Raw genomic sequence first — 14,428 nt, forward strand, 5'->3', positions numbered from 1 at the left:
TCTATATGAAAATTCAGGTCTAATGTATCTAATGATACTGACCCTGATGATTTCACACTGTTAAAATTGGGAATGTTAGAAACTGCAATCAGTGGAGCTCTACCAAGGTAAGGAGTCACTGAATGTGGAGCTCATCAAGCATTCAGCATAACACAAATCATTCAAGTTTATACCTATCCTACAGCAATTCTCCCTGGACTAGAGAAGTCCCATTAAAGCGAACTGCAGAAGTGACTTCTGCCACAAAAAAATGCTGTGGAAGAGACAGAAAGAAGGGGAGAAGACTTCAGTGAAGTATTCAATAAAGATTGTTACTTACTTCTAAGTGCCTTGAAACAAGGTTCACCACCGTATTTCTCTCACAAAAGCAAAGTTAAGACCTAAAATTTCAAAACATTGGGAAGCTCAAGTCAGATTTCTGAATGCTTAGAATGACATTGCATTTTCTGCAATTGATGGAACTTGCAAGAGATATGGGGCTGTATGAAGGGTTATTTAATCCCTGAAGGAGAGTATGCTAACATATGCTCACTGTGCTTTCATAGAGGCATACTGATTTTACACTTTTAACTGCTTCATGCTAAGCTTTGTGAATAAGTCTTAAAACATGTTGAGTCAGATCATATGAGCTATTATAAATGAACTCTTAGCATATTTCCCTTCAATATTCTTTCCAGCCTCTCTTCCCTGTACTATTCCCTAACAAAAGCAGAATGCAAGTTGTACATAACAAGCCAGGTAAAGGAGATAGCAGCATGAATAGCAGGTAAAAAAACAATAATACAGATGAGAACTCCTGCTTCTGCCCTCAGCCATGCAGAGTTGTGCATGTGCAGAGAAAGATGGATGTGAAAATGCCTTCTAGACAACTTGGCCATGAGAACCTGCCTGAACTCCAGCAGCATCTCCAAACTGGGATATCGGTTGCAGTGACGCTTAGAATTAATGAAGTTCAGCATTCTGCCTCCAACATACGATCCTTCTTTTTACAGTGTAACCTATAAGTAGCCATCCCAGTTCCAGGCTCAAGAAAGTTTGCTCCCTCCCACCTCTACTCCATCAACACGGAAAAGACAGCATAGAAAGGCAGTGGTATCATTTCGAGCTCATGCACTCAATTTTTGCCACTGATCTACAATATCTAGAGAAAGGAAGCTGAGAAAGCCATCTTTTCTTTGTACACACAATCAAATAATTATGTACTCACAGGGACTAATGATTCCCCCAAGAGGCCTGGGCACTTACGCTTACCTGGAAAAAGTGAACATTAAATGCTGCTTTCCAATTTTATATTGGTTTTTTTCCCCCGCTCCACATGGATGGAAATATTTGCCACAAAATGCAGCTCTCATTGCCTTGCACTAAGTGCAGAAATGGAAATTTCAAGAGGTTTTAGTGTTTATCCTTAAAGCACTCTATTCTTCTATTTGTCTCTTATTATAAGCTAAGGAAACAATCAATTGCCTCGTACCTGTACCTTGCAGAGAATTGAAACTATAATTTGACACTCTAAAATGCTACAAATAAATAGAAGATGCTAGAACACAGTTGGTCAAATTGGAGCACAGACTGGAAAAGACAAACGTCAGTTTCTCATCAGAAAAAAAGCTAAAGGAAAATGTAAAGGGTGCCTAGAAATAAGGATATTTCTTAACAGAGATTTGGAAGCAAACATTCAACAATGGAGGAAGACAGAGCCAGTCATTCTATTTGCTGCTATGGAAATTCCTCAGATGCATCTTAAGGGAACAACTGAACACTTGGGAGTAAAGCCTTGTAGAGACAAGGAGAAGCAAAAGGGCTCAAAAACCTACAGTTTTCCTTAAGAGAAAGCACACATGCCATTTGTGTATATGCTTCAATCACACCAGAAAGCTCAATCAAGATCAAACCTCCCCAAGGGATGTGGTGGAGTCACCATCACCAGAGGTTTTCAAGACGCAACTGGAAAGGTGCTAGATAATCTCATCTATAATCCCTTTCCCATGAAAGGCTGAACCAGATAATCTTTTGAGGTGCTTTCCAACTGGGATGTTCTATGATTCTGTAATTAAAACAGCCCCTTCAGCTCTGTGAAGCATGGTATTTTTCCACAGTCTTACAGTGACTCAAGGCCTGATTTGTCCCCAGGTCATTTCAGGACCAGTGTTAATTCATTGTCCTTAAGGAAGATACAGAAAACCTTCAGAGTCTCAGAAAGTGCAAAGCTACTGTTCAGACTGAGGCTCTGCACAGCCAGAGAGGCTAGCAGTACCAGCAAGGAAACCAAACTCAGCCTGGAAACAGAATGCCATTACCAAGGTGCCGATATCATAAGAGAAGCAAACTCTACTTAGCAGGAGGTGTTATCTTAATTTTGCTACCCTGTAATCAGCTGTTGACAAACTGTTAATTGACTGAGCACAGCATCCACCAACACAAGCAAGTGTTGAGGAGGACATGGGTTGCCTAACTGGATGCATTCCCAATCTGTCATCACATTTTCAAAAGATAAGTACACAACTGGTTCATCACACAGAATTGGAAATCACTCGTGCTCCAAGCTGTTATTAACATGTTACAACATCAAGTAACCAGGAGAAAAGAAGAAAACACAATTTGTGTTTGCATCTAGAGCCAGTATTTGCTTTCACTTCATAAATCAGCTGCTCAGATTCCACCACAGTCACTGGCGCAACACTGAGTCTACAGGATCCTAAAGAGGAGGGGAAGGAAAAACTTAACTATTTCTTAGAGTAATAGATATAAGAGCCAACCCACTGGTTATGAGGCCACAGATATTAAGCAAAAAAAATACTATTTTTGCAATATAAAGTGTAATTAAGTTGTAGAACCTACTGCTAAAGGATCCAAGAACTAAAAACAGGTTTAAAGGCAGGACAAGCAAATTCACAAAAGCCCACTGCTGACAATGAAAGGCAAATTAAATGCTCCACACACCCTTATTAGTGTCAGATGTTTACAAAATAGAAATGATGGTATGCACAGCCTGAGCTTGTACCCTTTCCCCAGTAATTTGTCAGTAACCAATGTTGAGACAGGACCCTTGGTTTGACAGACATTGTCTGATCAAGCCTTGCAATTCTTATACTTAGGTTTAGTCAGATGAGAAAGGAGCCCAGTCCCTGAGTCCAAATTCACTTAGCAACATTTTTTCTTTCAACTTCATAGATTCAGGATGAGTTGTCACCTGGTATTTGTTGTAATTTCCAAATTGTAAGCAAGCACAGCAATAATATTAACATCCCTCACTAGGGTATCCTGATACACATGTGTTTCCAAAGTGTTAGTCATATATAAAGTGCTAGTGACCAATACAAATAAAGACAAGGTATTAGAAAACACCCTTTGCTCACTTCCAATATACAGCTTGTCAAGTACTTCTGAACTCAGAGGTAAAAATACCCCCAAAAAAGCCAATATGTTTCAAACCAAACTCCTACCTCCATCAGGAAAATCTTTCCTGAGGACAAAAAAAAAAAAATAGACTGCAAAAATCCTATTAGGAAACACAACAATACAACATTTATCCTTACTTGAAGAATGACTGGAAATTGAAGAGCACTAAGTATTTGTTTTGTCCAAATAAATAAAGTACTGAGAAGACACACAGAAAACACAACTGAGTTGTTAAAATACAATGACAGAAGCACATTTAACTCTGTCTACTCAGATGAGCTTGGTGACCTTGGGCTACATCAGTCAACCTTTATCTGCATCAGTTTCACTTGCCTTACTGAGATATTCAGGATAAAAAAAAATATATTTAGGGTGTACACACAGAGAGATTGCACAGACCCCTTCAAGTCTCTTAAAACTAGAAACTACAGGGGAGACTGTTTGATTTGCCCTTTGACCTACATTAACCCCTCAATGCCACTCTCATCTGGATGCCTTGAGAAACAGAAAACTGCATGGAGTGCAAAGTATCTCAGAGATAGTAAGACATACTGCAACTGCTACAGGACAGCAAGATGTACTATAAAATGTGCTGGCAGAGTAAAAGACATTTGCTTCAAGTCAGAGAGAAAGGAAATTTTGATCTGAAGAGACATTTTTCCTGTGCAGTCATCCTTAGAAAGTAGAGGAGACTTACACACTGCCATTTTTTTTCTCATGTTTTAGGAAAGCTCAGAAGTCCAAACATCACCTCTTTTTTCCTCATTCCAGCTTGTATGTTAACAGCTTTTTTTTCAGAATAAAAATAGTTTGACAATTAAATCTGTGAAAGCAACACAGCAATCTTAAGCATGTCAGGTTTGCTATGCTACCCTACAGAAAAACATGGACTGAGGCTAATTAGAATCCAACCATAAGTATCTGGGTGAACCCAATTCAAAAAAATACTGAAACTACAACACTTTCAAAGCCTTTAATTGCAGTTGGTGTAGGTATAGCACTATCTACACATTCCTTATTTGATTTCTCCAGGAACCTGCTGATGGTTATTACTGCTAAGTAGATACTCTGCAAATGGCTGTTTGATCCAAATATGACACTTGTATTCATACTTTGTGTTCAAGCATACCAGATATACAAAAAGCTCTGGCTATAGACAGCATTAAGCATCACACATGTCAGCTTCTTTATCTTGAAAAACTGCCAGTAATCCCCATTCCCCTGCAGACTGAAAACAAGATGGTTCTTTCAGAAGATTAGTTTAGCATCCAGTAATCTGTTTCTCTAAACAGCCTATTCTGAACTACAGAATCAAATCCCACTCTCTGTAATCCTGTTGGTTTCATTGGCACAAGTCTGTAACAAACATACAGCTTATTGTAACAAAATACCATACAGTATTTGCCACTTGAGAAATATTTCTTTGTTTCTATGCTTAAGCAAGTTAAACTCTCAAAAGCATATACAAATGAAACACAGAATTGCTCATTTCCTGCAATTTCCAAAGAAACACTAAATACTTTACCAGTATTACTGAAGTCCCAGAAAACTCCAAGTTTAACTTTTAAAAGTAACACAAACTTTTGCACTGCATAGTCTCATTTCAGCCCTAGGCCACCCATAAGCACCAAGAAATAAAGCTACAATATAAATACTGAACACTACAGTAAGACACAGCTAGAATTTGACATCCTAACATCACAGCTCTAACTAGCATATGGTGCCCAGGCCTGAGCTTAAATGGAGCCCAAGGGCCTATGGGAAGGGGTGTGGGCAGAGGCCCCAGGTGAGGCTGGTTAAGGCCAACAGGCCTTATTAGCGTCCTCAGGTTCCTGAGACAACTATTTGCAAAAGAAGAACAATCTGGAGTAGCTGGTCATTCTGAAGATTTGTAAGTGTGTAGAACTGAAAGGTCCTTTTTATCTGGGGAAAGAGAGATTCAGTTATGTAAGGAGTAATTTAATGTATGCTGGGCTATAGTTCATAGCAAGTTTTTGGTGTGCTTTGTTAAAATGTAATTGAGGTTTGTTTTTATACAGCTGTGTTTGCTACTACATTCAGCAAGCTTTTACCTATCTCAGTAGTTATGAACTCTTGCAATATTACTTCTTACTGTTGGTTGTATGAATGTGCAATTAATTTTATAACTCTGAGTAAGAAAATGCTTTTTTCTAAATGTTAGTTTTCCACTTAATCTGTTGCAATGGCTTTTAAGATTAGAGGGCTTTTTTTTGTTGTTGTTGTTGTCCGCCTGCTATAAGTCTCTACCTTTCTATGGAGTCTAGATTGGCAGATAATGCTCTGTATATTGGGACCCTTTAAGATACTCTACCTAGTTAGAGACTTTAGGGAGCTAAAAGCACTGGTTAAATTTGTTTGTTCTTAAGCTTCTTCTATGTTGTTCTATAATGTGCCTTTTTTCATTTCTGTAGGAGGTCCTGACAGTTACTTTATTGATAGGCAAATAGACTGTATAGCATGAGGACTGGCTCTTTAAATGCTATTTGTAATTCTACCAGAGACCCTTAGAAAACAAAAAGAGAATGTAAAAGACTGCGGAAGCTTGCTCCTTCAGTAACTTCAAGGGAGAAGCTACACCTTCTCTATAGTCCTAAGCGTTACTGAGATTACTTTTTTTGTTTGCTAATTATAATAAGATATAGTAATGAGCCTTAAAAGAAATTTTGGGCAGAGGAAGCAGCCAGAACCCCTTAGCAACCAAAAAGTTGTTTTAATTGTCTGGCCTTTTGTTGACGGAAGAGATTTTACTGGGAAATAACTAAAGTACAAGTAGCAGCAATTGGTAGGCAGACAGTTAAGAGGCCTTACAAAAATGTCTGTTACATTTCCAAATGGCAGCCCTCTGTTTTAGAGAATGACAGCAGAGCACATTTCTTAGGGTGTGGTGGGACTTGAGTGACTCTTTGCATGTTCTTATGGCTTTTTTTTTTTGTCTTCTACAACAGAAATAATATATTTGTGTTTAAGAAATTGCTTGGAGGTTTCAATAGTTTAAAATAATTTTTACTGTTTTCTGAACTATAATAGAGTATCTTTTCTACCTTAATTAGCCATGTAGTTCAGCTTCTTCACAAAGACATGTGAAAGGAGGAACAGAGTGCTGTTGTGTTAGAAGTTGATTTAGCAGGACATAATCTAGGAGTATGTATCTATATTTAGATCAAACAGGTAATTTATAGCTATATCTTAACAGTTTGCCAAAAGTACAATTCTCTATGAAGCCAAATCAGAAAGTAATCTTCCTATTATTATGGCCAAGGCTCTATCAGTGTTACAAGTATAAATGTTTTGTCGGTTGTTTAACGCGGTCTTTCACGATACCTTTTATTCCAGTTGCCCTCAGATTTACAGTCTTGGTGGTTTTCTTACATTAATGCATCTCTGAGACAGAAACAAAATGTCTGCCTGTAAGGCTTTAGATATAAACAGAGGAGCCATATTTAGAAAGCCATCATTGTCTTATGCTTTCTCATTTTTATGTAGTCATTCATCATGGAAGATTTCACAGAAATGGGAGAATAAAATGTAAAATATAAGCTTAAAGAATAACTATCATTTGTGCTACAGAAGCACTTGAATCAAAATCTGTTCTGCTGCGTGAGGCACAGAAGCATAAATTCCACCCTTTCTCAGTGTTTTGAGCAGTGGGACAGTTACATTCCCACTGGGTAAGAGAGTTGTGACATGAGCTATAATTAGGGTCAAGTATGCCAAATGGTAGACTTGCTTGGGGGACAGGCTGTAGGAATGACCAGAGAGTCACAGGACTAGAATGCAAGACTTGGATCTACAGTCTCCTTGCCAGAGACAGAAAGGTCTAAAAACAAAGTAGACTTGCTTTGGTGGTTGCTGCTTGGCAGATCTCTACTTTGCAAACTGCCTTTTTCTCTGTGCCCAAGTGTATGCCAACAGCAGTTTCTCATAGGGTTAGGTCTGAGTCCCTGAAAATTACTCTTCAGTAACTTTGATATACTAAACTACATGCCATTTGCAAAGCAAGATAACTTGTTTCTTACTCAATTAGTTGATATGGGGGGAAAAAAATGTTTGAGGATATGTAAATCTTTATAAATTCTCAGGTTTCCCTTGTGGGGAAAAAGCATCCAGGCAAGTCAGGCTTAAGATTTTATGGATGAAGCTGAAAGTCCAGGAACGCTTTTGGTGAAATGCTTGCCATGTACAAAGCTGCACCACGGCTGTGAATTTTTCAGCAATAAAAACGAACTTTCAGTACAGGGTGCTTCTGGAATGAGCCATTTTACACTGTGTATTTATAACTTTAAAGCATCCTTTAGATTGTTACCATACACAATCCACTTATTGATCACATTGTCCACTTGTGGAGCTGAACAGTACTTAACAGGAAAAGGCTGGCAAATAAGGCTCTGAGCACTAACCAACTTCAACATCATATTCTGTACAAAGCATGCTATTTCTAGATATCTGCTAATGCATTCTTTGGCAAAGGGCTAGCTCTGAAAGTAAGTTTTAATAAGCCCTCTCATCAGCCCACACTTCAGATTAATGTGCACCCCCACAGTTTTTCTTGTTTCTGTCAAAAGAAAAAGATTATCTTGACTTTGTGCCTGAAACCCTTGTATTCTAGGGCTGGATCACACAAGGGCTATGCACAGGAACCCCCAGAGAAAAATCAATAATTTTCTTCATACTGATAACCTTAATTATATAACCACATGTCTGAAAATTGCAGTAGGGTTAAACATTTATGGACACTTTGGAAGTTTTACTTAATCACATGATAATAACTGGTTGCTGATTCTCTTTGTATATTGGAAGATTTTTTGGCCTTGACAAATAAAAGACTAAAATTTTGGCTTCCTGGAAGCCTGAGTAGTCTTTTTGTCAAACAATTTGCCCACAATTTCTCAATCTAATAATCTGTAGCCTAATCCAGCAGTAACTCTTCAAGCAAATCTCCTGTCAAATCTAAATTTTGCCTGAATAGGGACTACTGCAGCAGGCCCATGATCACAATCCTGCTACCTGAAATGCAATTGCAACTCCCAGATGACAAACTGCCTAAAAGGGTCTTTCGACAGCAGCAGCGTATGGGCCTCTGGCAACTGTCCCAGGCAAGCAGCTGCACAGTGAGCTGTGGGGATGCTCTGTACCAGATGGAGACCAGGCTGGAAAGTGGAGTTATCTTGGTGGCCCGTTTTCTTTGGCACCCGTAAGAGCATTTAGTCACCACCAGCAGAGGCCCATTCATAAATACAGCCTTGCAGAGGCTTACTGATCTATACGGCAACTCTTTTGGGAGCAGCAAGAAATACTTCTATGGCCAAATCAGTTACTGTGAAATGTAAGCAATCTTCTCATTCTGTTTTTGTAGCAAAGCTGCAGAAATAATCCAGTCTGTGGATGGTAATAAAACCACCTTGTTTCAGCTGGCTCTTTACCTGGGTTTTTGATTATGAAAAAGACATTGTCAGGATGAAGAATTTTGAACTCATCCTGTTTTTACATTTCAATACAGAAAACTTTTTGGATTGAATCCAATTTTCATTCAAGTAATTAACCTCTGTAAAATCAGTGGGGTAATTTTATGACTGTAGCTGAAAGAGATCTTGTTCCTGATATTCCAGGAACAATTTGGGAACATTGACCAAAGAATAAACGGTCTGAAATGTCTACTGGACACTAGTGATGCAAGATGAGTGATGAGAGAAACTCGGATCCTGTTGTATGCAATTCTTATTTCAAGCAAGTTGTTTTAAACTATTTCTGGGAAAGGGAGAAAAGGGAGAATTACAGTGGCAAAGCTATGGCAGAATATAGTTACATAATTACATTTCTTACATTCATTGTACATTTCATTAAAGTTTCTCTGTATAGATAGATGCATCCAATGTCTTATATAGTTGTTTACCTTCCTTAAATGGCTACCAGGAAAAGAAAAAAAAAACCAAACACTGAGTGTTACTTGTTAATTATCCATGGTCTACATAATGCACAGGTCAGTGGGAAAGGAACAGGAGAATTGTGCCCAGAGTCACACATAATCACTGTTTAAACAGGAGGTCCAGGATAAGGATTTTATACCTATTTTGTAATACTGAAGGAGAGAGATGAACATTACTGTATTAAAACTTGAAAATTACTAGAGAAGATAATCCTCATAAGAGTCTTAGAAATACTGGCACATATATGGAGCCAGCATACCCATTAACTGTTAGGATGGGGGCCAGAAATATTACTTTTAACTGCATTTAGATGAACACATGTATTACTCTGGAAGATAATGACTACGAACTCTGAAAAGGTAGTGAAGACTCAGCGATATATTGGAAAATATTTCTTTATTGTTCCATGTTTATCCTGCTGGTTTCATAAGTTTCTTATTTTAGCACTAAATTCAGATTATATACTGATATTTGCAAAGGTTGGAATTTGTGGAAGCTTGGCTTAAGAATTACATGCAATGGCACCTGGATTTATGGCTCTGCTGCAATGTATCTTTGAGATGCTTATCCAAAAATTGACTACAAGCAAGAACTTAGCTTAAAATATGACAGTTGTTATTTTGTCTAACATGTCATCTTTTCAGGTAAGCTTTTATTCTTTTCGCAGGAAGTCTTGAAGTATTGCAACCTTTAAAAAAAAAAAAAATTACAGCATATGTTTTGTCTTACATGGTGCACAGTAGATATTTTGCCACAGAGCATCTGTGAGGTTAGCCTGGGTTTACATCTGTGCCTTTGGGCAGCCTGCTTCACTGCTGAGCTCCTGCAGCATTCGGAGCAGGTTTGAAAGGATTATGACATACTGTGAATAGAGCTGCCTACTGTTAGTGAGACTGTCACTCTGCCTGGAACAGGAAAAGCACCTGCTGTGTTCACAGCACCCAGGGCAGCAGCTTTCAGATACCCAGTTCTTATGCAGTGCCTGATAAAGTCAATAGATCTCAGTGTCTACTTGACTTCGACACAGTTTGATTCACTTCCTTAACACAACATGCAGCTGCCAGAAAGGAGCTGAAAAGGGGTTATTTTTGAAACAAGAAGTCACTGATGGCAAAAAGCCATATATAAGTAAATAGCCATGCCATATCTAACAAATCTTTTATCTGTGATAAAGGCCTGAATTTTGAATTCATATATTGTGCAAGGAAGAATAAATATTTTGCCTTTAATAGCATTATTTCTGATTTAGTTCGGGAGCACAATCATAATTATTTTATGTTGATGACTGCCTACATTGTAAATCATGCCTTATGTACATCCATGCCCTTCTCACAACTGATGGAAGCCAGCATCACAGTAAAGAGGAATACTGACCACAAGCAGCAGCATGTATGAAAGCAGAATTCGGCCACAGATCTTTGCACTAGATTTACTGTGTGACAAGACTAGCTAGCTTGAATTTGCACTGTAATCTAATAAAACCTAATAATACCTTTCCATCTCGCTCACTCAGCCACATATATCAGGCTTTGGTGGTGTCAGGTCTAAAAAGATAATTGTACTTCTGCCTTAGAGGTATTTTATTGCTGAGGAAAAACATATTGCAAGAAACAGTTCCTCACACAGCAGTTCACCTTTCTACTTTACACTTTGGAAAAATAATGTAGAAAGAAAAAGAAGCCAGACAACAAAATTTCACATTTCTTATCAGATCTGTCCTGATCTGATGCACTAAAACTCGAAAGCTTGTTCTCCTATCTCTTGCAACTTCTTTTAAATTCTGAAGAGGCTTGACAGGCAGAAAATGAACAGATGCACATGAGAGGTGGGAGATGATGTTGTAGGAGGTCTATGCTTGAGCTGTGCAAAGATAAGGCTGCGGGGGCATGCCTGCACCGTGGAGTGTGGTGTGGGCAGAGACATCTCCAGCATGCACCTCTCTACAGGCCTGGCTATTACATAAGGCAAATTACTGCTGTCCCTATATTTTGTGCATTGGAAGATATGTAAAGATACCAATACAGAGGCAGTCTGCCAGAAAGGCTGCCCTTCAGGTTTCAAATTTTTCTTTCCAGTTCCTCTGCTGACCTGACTGATATTCTGACCCTGCTTTGAGCGGGGTGGTTGGAGTATAATTTCTCTAGACATCTCTTCCCTGTTCAACAGGTCAGGGAGTCTGTGATTCAAGCTTAGGGGACAGGAGCTGAAATATTTCTATTTTGCCACTGTGCAAGATACTGGAATCACTGGTGTCTCACTGTTATGCACAACTTCACCAACGCCCATTCAAGAAAAATGAACACAAACTGGATCAAGCACAGAAAATCAATACTAAGATGAATGGGAAAGGCAGAGCTTATTTTCCACACGAAAACTAAATGAACTTAGGTTTAGCTTAGCAGAGTGAAGCCTGAAAAAAGGTTTATGATTAATGTCTGAAGTACATTAGATGTGACAAACTTCATCCTGGTAGCCAAGTGTCTTCTGTAGTTGGACATGCAGGAAAGATGAAAAAGCATATTTTTTTATATTATATTTTTCACTATTACAAGATCAAGAAAAACCCTTCAGGAACGTAGGGCAAAACTGTTAGCACACACTAATGTGTGTATAGCAGTGTATGATAACTTCCCTGTATAAGATGCATAAACAAAAAATGAATGGTGAGGTTATTTGATAGTAAGATACATTTTTCAATGCTGAATACCTTTTGTAACTTATCTTCAAATGGGAGTGTTTGACAGGACAAGTCTAATTCTTCACATTTACACAGGACAGCAAAATTCAAAGTTAGTCAGATTTCTTGAAAACTACATTTAAGTAGAAGTATTAGGGGTACAGTACCCTCAGTGGTTTTCTTTATGAAGGTGCAAAATATGATTTCTTCTTGTCATTATATATTTACCTTTTGGTGAGAAGTCATTAGAGGAGGTTCTGTCAAAGTTGATTCATATGAACACGAAAGCTCTTGAGATATATATATATATATATATTTAAATATTCCAATGAATTTCATAGTCTTATTTATGAAGGTCAGATCACTGATCATGACACTCCTGGTCAAAAGTCAAACTCTTGTATAAAAGTTTTTGTTCATTTTAAATAGATATCAAAGTCAGAGACACAATTAGTTTCAAAGCTGCCTAATTACTGATCTATTTTAAACTAAACCATTCTCTTTAAATATAACACGCTTTAGAGTTAATAAATCTATGTAAGAACATGCATGGAATACTTATTTCTGGCCATATATTGCTTATGCTCTATCATGTTATTTGTCTCTAATGATAAACAAAGTTGTAAGCTCTTTCACTATTCACATAGTGAAAAATATATTGCAACCTTTATTTCATTAGGTACATGTAGAGATTAAATTGAAATTGAAAATATCAAAATTGCTGCTGTTTGTGGGATAACCTCTTTTTAGTTTTACAAAAAATCAATCAAAAACAAATCCTGAAAGTTTAGGAGTGTAGTTCTGGAAATCTAGTATAAAACTGAAAAAAATTACATAGATCGTAAAATTAGGTGTATTTTAGGAAAATGAGTGTTAAAATTATTTGTTCTCCTCTAGGTAGTGTCATGAAACTGTCATGACACACAGTGAAAGAACACATCAAGAATGCTGGAATACCTTTCTTTACCACAAGACACCCACAAAACCTAATAATAGGACAACATTCAGTAAAGTAGAAAATAAATCTAATAGAAACAAACTAATAGAAAGTCTTCTAAGTATATCCTTTATACCACATGCCTAAAATCAATTATTTTTTAATTATCTACTTTTTCAAGTGGAAAGTCATGCTATCACAGGAGGCTAAATTTTAGAGGAGATAACAAAGATTCTACACAGAGAAAATACTTATGAAGCACAAAGCACAGTCTTCCTCATGTCCTTCAAGAGAAACACTGAAATTACTGCAAGGGAAGTCTAGGAAACCATGTGTTTTGGTGAAGTCCTCTGTGCAGAGCAGGGGCTGTTCACCAAGATAAATTCTCATTCTGGTATAGAAATATTTGTGACATGGCTGCCTGCAGTATCACAGAACAGGAGAAAGATATGCTGTTGGGATGTCACTTCATCCAGGTCTAACAAATATATCTGTTCTCTCTATACTATAGTTGAACTTTCAATTTTATAACCACAATTAAAACAAGCAGCTACATAAGTGAACTTTTTAAAAAATTCTGTCCAAAACTCAGCTGTGTTCAATGGACACACTTCCACCAACCTAAACTGACAGCTTGATTCCTAAACATTTTCTGTAACAGCAGTGGGAGTACAGAAGTTGAAAACCTAGAATTTTAAATATCTATGCAAAGCCAGCAGAGCAACACACACACATAGGGTGAAAGTTGAAGATATGCAAGTTTAACAGGAGCCAAATAAAGCTAAAGAAGAGTAAGTTTTTAAGGGACAGAGTAATCAAAGTAATCATGAATGCAATAAATGGTCTGGCCCAGACCAGTCTTCCGTAACTGGCCCTACTTGTTTTTTTCCTTTTATCCATTTCCTGTTTCATGTTCCTGATCAGGTTCAAATGAGAGCTGTAACTTCTCCATCTTTGTATGACACACTTCAGAGGGATTAGCAGCAGTGTAATGTGTCCCCCTGTTTTAGGAATGCTCTGTTCTCTTTCAGAAATAAAAGCTATTCTGCCTTATTGCTGAGCAGAGGTTGCCTGAACCAAAAACCTTCTCTGTGCCGAATGTGGCTAGAAATTACTTAGAAACTTGTTCTAGATTAATTAGTACTAAAGAGTTCCCTAGATGTACCATAAGTCTGTTGCTCTTTTCATCCTGAAGTTGTTCTTTTGAATTCATAGGAAGATGCCCATATATTTGGAGCCACCATTTTATATGTTCCTTCTTAGCCACTTCATGGATATCTGTTTTGCCACCCCCTTCATTTGCACACTCTTTGAGGACACAAATATAATTATTCATCACCTTGTACCATACAGTAAAATGTTCCTTAACCCTCCTTTTTGCACATCAGCTCTTTGTCACATAAATTCTCCTAATTTGGCTCCAACAGATCTCAAACCTCTCTGTTTCAAACAGTCCCTTTATTTATATAT

At 37.8% G+C, this 14,428-nt stretch overlaps 1 protein-coding gene across 1 annotated transcript in view; it reads right to left on the reverse strand.

The window, feature by feature from the left end:
* PLCB1 (phospholipase C beta 1) overlaps positions 1-14,428 on the reverse strand; it is a 405,394-nt gene that overhangs the window by 389,338 nt on the left and 1,628 nt on the right. The gene's annotated exons all lie outside the window — the stretch shown is intronic.

This window comes from Columba livia, chromosome 3 (assembly GCF_036013475.1).
Source record: "Columba livia isolate bColLiv1 breed racing homer chromosome 3, bColLiv1.pat.W.v2, whole genome shotgun sequence".
In the NCBI taxonomy this organism is placed as follows: Eukaryota; Metazoa; Chordata; class Aves; order Columbiformes; family Columbidae; genus Columba; species Columba livia.